This window comes from Mixophyes fleayi, chromosome 1, assembly GCF_038048845.1.
Source record: "Mixophyes fleayi isolate aMixFle1 chromosome 1, aMixFle1.hap1, whole genome shotgun sequence".
Lineage (NCBI taxonomy): Eukaryota > Metazoa > Chordata > Amphibia > Anura > Limnodynastidae > Mixophyes > Mixophyes fleayi.
Window position 1 is genome coordinate 81,553,999 of NC_134402.1, and position 4,391 is coordinate 81,558,389.

The window sequence follows — 4,391 nt, forward strand, 5'->3', positions numbered from 1 at the left end:
GATGGAATTATGTTTTCTTGATTGTCATAGCAAAACTACATTGTTTGATTGCTGTCTTGGTCATCTATTCCAGTGGAAGCAATGAACATATACGAACTGTGCATGGTATTGGCACTAGTGAGTGACACCTGGGGCTAGATTTACTAAGCTGTGGGTTTGAAAAAGTGGGGCTGTTGCCTATAGCAACCAATCAGATTCTAGCTTTCATTTATTTAGTACTTTGTACATAATGACAGCTAGAATCTGATTGGTTGCTATAGGCAACATCCCCACTTTTTCAAACCCGCAGCTTAGTAAATCTAGCCCCTGGTGTTTTCTTGTGCAATGTTCATCTAATTTTTTTTGCTCAGTCATAGTTTATCCCAAAACTGCCATTGCTGGAGGGTAATGCAGAACAGGAGGCAGGTCAATATTTTCAACTTGATGTCAGGGGGACTGCTAAGCTTTGTAGCTGTTCTACTATGTTAGAAGATTTCAGAGGATGGGGGAGGACATAGGCAGCAGAGACATGGCAAAGACCTAGGGAAGAAAAGTGAGTTGTAAAAGAATAATATCATGGACCCAGCTGAACATCTAACAATGTTACATAATAAATGAGAATCTGCTATTGAATGACTGCATTTAAACTAAGAACTAGGGCAGGCTCCAGTATTTGATGAATAAAAATGAAGGTGACATTTACTAATAGTTCACTTGCTCTGGTACTTCCATCTCTATTGGCTGATGCAATAAAAATGTAATATTTAAGAAAATGTTAATATGAACTGTGCATTTTCATATTACATTATTTCAATAGAAACACATCAGTGGTATCTATTTGAAAAAGATAGGGCTGAAACGTTTAGAGCATTTCAGTGCATCGTCTCCTCTTAGAAGACAGTAGATCTTTATAATGTTCTTTAAATTCTTCCACAGAAATAAGACAGATAAATTTTTTACTAAGGTACTAACACTGCCACCTACTGGGAAATGTAATAATAATTTCATATTTGTTCTATGACATTTATAATATAGAATAATTGACATGTTTAATTCAGCCATTAGGTTAAAAACATTCATATTAGTTTCTGACTTCTTCTTTATTTGTTGTTATTTAAAATTAGTATCTATCACTAGGAAAGATAGATAGATAGATAGATAGATAGATAGATAGATAGATAGATAGATAGATAGATAGACATGCAGATTTACAAGTAAAATATAGGATTTCCTAGTCTCTGGGGGTTTCTTGCACTAGAAAAAAGAAAAATAGCACTTTTCAGTGTTGTGACTTCATACTGCATGATGATTTTGCACCCGTTTCACCTGGCTTTACCTTGATGCACAGAAATTTGCTAAGTAACGTGGAATCTTTAGCAAATAAGCAATTATATAAAACTAGTAGTCTCAAACATGCTCATGCCTATATAGCAAAATCACTAAAATTAGATTTTATCATGCGTACAAGATATTAACATGAACTAACACAGATTTAAAGTTATTTTAAGGAGTATTACAGAGCTTTCAAACCAAGAAAAAAAATCACTATTTGCTTTATGTACTTAACTATTAGTAATTATCCCAAATCCATGCTACAAACACACCCAGCAGAGAAAATTATACATGTAAGCCCTATGTACAGTACATCCAAGAAAGTCTGAATTGAGGGAAACTCTTATGAATCTCTTGTCCATCGCACAGGGACCATACAGAAGGAGCATAGTTGCCACCTATTGTGTGCAGCTATTTATATTCCCTAGCCGTCATGCACCAGGAAGAGCCCCTAATCTCTTCAGTGCTGGGGCTTGTTGTAATTAGTAGAAGGGGGACCATCCTTTTGTTCAGCCTTCCTCTACTCAAAGCAGGCAGTCCTGCACTTAGTAACCAAGGACCGGTCAATTGATTGGGGCAGGAATCCCATGCTGCCGGTTACTCTCAAATTTATTGTGCCAGTCATGATTGGTTAGTGTAGGGCTGCGCTGCTGTTTAATGGACATGGAGTTCTGTGGTCGCTTTCTTTTGGGTCTCCTGCATTTTTCCCTAGCTACTACTTAAGCTTTTTAGTGCTAGAGGTGGCTCTAAGTAGTATAGGAGGGAAACACTTTTGTTTGGCTCTCATAAACTAAAGGTAACTACCCATTAAATAGCCTGGGGGCTGGCGGCAGTGATTGGGTGGACCTAGCAGTGTAGGTTGCCCCACTATCACGGTACACAACCCTGGTTGGCTAGCACAGGGGTCAGTGAGTTATTGTGTCTTACAGATGTTATCTCCATGAAACAGAAATCTTGAAGAAGGGGAGAAGTTGGATTCTACTGAGAGAGGAGCTTTTAGTTAATGTCAATGAAAAAGCAGAGCATGCGTCACTTGGCTAATGTCGAGTATGAACCTCTAAACTTTAGCTCTGGAGCTGATTTTATCTCTACTATCGATGGCAATGGCAAGCTGCATTTCATTTCCCACATGCACAATTATCCGGCGCTCATCTTTACTGTTGAATTTAATCCACGTCACACTTGAAATTCTTTTTTTCTTTTTTTCAATAATGGTTTTTATTAAAGCTTTTAAATACAGGGTACGCACAAAAAAGAAAAAAAAACACATTTTAAAGCACAAAGGGGGTGAGGGGAAAGGTAGGGAAAGAGGGGGAGGAGAAAGGGAGGCAGTACAAATCGATACATATCAATAGCATCAAAAAATGTACAAATCCCAACATCTTAACAAATTACAAATTGTTGAATATATAGCCTGGGTAACTACTGGATAGTACTGTGACGGATTGTGGGGGGGCCTCAAAGCGATTGATTAAACTGAAGTTTTGGAGACATATTGATTTCAATCAAACCATTTAATGTGGGGACAGGAGGCAGAAGAGGTATATGGTACTCCCATGGTTTCCATGTCACAGCTTAGCTGGACCTTAGAGATTATTTTAGCTATGGAGGGTAACGTAGTTGATTTCCATGCTTGGGCTATCACCGCATGGGTAGCTATAAAAATGTGACCTATGACATACCGATCCCCCAATAAAACTTGTGGAGGGAAAAGGTGTAGAAGTGCTACATCTGGAGTATTAGGGATCGGAGTTCGGATGACCTTAGCTACCAAGGTATATACCTCTGCCCAGAGAACACGTGCCACGGGGCAACTCCAGAAGACGTGAAATATGTCCCCTATTTCCCCACATTTACGCCAACAAGCCCTAGTCTGGGCTGGCCACATTTTATGCAATCTATCAGGGGTCATATAAAGTCTGTGAAGCAGCTTAAAGAGCATCTCCGTGTGGTTCAAACACTTCGACATTCGATGGGCATTCTGGTAAATTTGATTCCATTGATCCGGTTCAAATTCTCAGCCAAGATCTCTCTCCCAGGCTAATTGTGAGGGGGCCTTCACCGCCTGCTGACTTATGTTGAGGTGAGTGTACCAGAAGGAGATAGCTGCTTTGTTGGTTCCAGTTGAGAGTCTGGAAAGAAAGAGGGCTGGAGGGTGTTGTAGGGGAGTGTCTTGTGTGCACACTGAATGCAACCAATGCCTCACTTGGAGATATTTATAGAAATCTTGGTTAGGAATTTGGAATTTTTCCCTCAAATCAGAGAAAGATAGCGATGTGTCAGAGTGAAGATTTTTGACATTAGTGATGGCCCTTGAACACCACAAGGATAGATTTAAATTAGGTATGAGTTTAGCTAAAGCAAGGAGAGAGAGATTAGAGGTAGGTAGGGAGACGAGATTAGATGTCTTTAGAAATTTGTCCCAAATTATAAGAACATCGCTCGTAAGACGTGGTAGGGTGGCCTGAGTGGGTCTCCAGGGCTTGGGAATCCAAAGAAGATCAGCCAATGGGAATGCATGATTAAGGCCTCTCTCCAGGTCAACCCAGGGTTTGTGGGAGCCTGGAAGGGACCAATCTCGGAGCTGAGCTAAAATGGCTGCTTCCTGGTATTTTACCAGATCCGTTAAGGCAAGACCCCCTGTCTTTTTTGGACGGGACATAGTAGTATGGGTGAGTTTAGGTGATTTACCCTTCCATACATAGGAGGTAAGTAGACTACGTAGTTTATCCATATAGCATGGGCAGTTTAAAAGGCAAAGTCCTAAATAGATACATCATTTTGGGTAGGAGGGATATTTTAAACGTGGCTATCCTGCCCAGCCAGGAGACCTCATGAAATTGCCACGAGTTTACTAAAGCGTTTAGTTGTACCAACAATGGGGTGTAATTAGCCTCAATCAGGGAGTCTAGAAGGGGAGTGATCATAATCCCTAGATAGGGCATAGAAAGAGACCTCCAAGAATATGGATAGGCTGCCTTCAGTTGTACCAGGAGAGAGTCTGCTATATTGATAGGGAGGGCGTCTGTTTTGGACGTGTTCAGTTTGTAATAGGAAACTCTTCCGAATTTCTGTAGCAA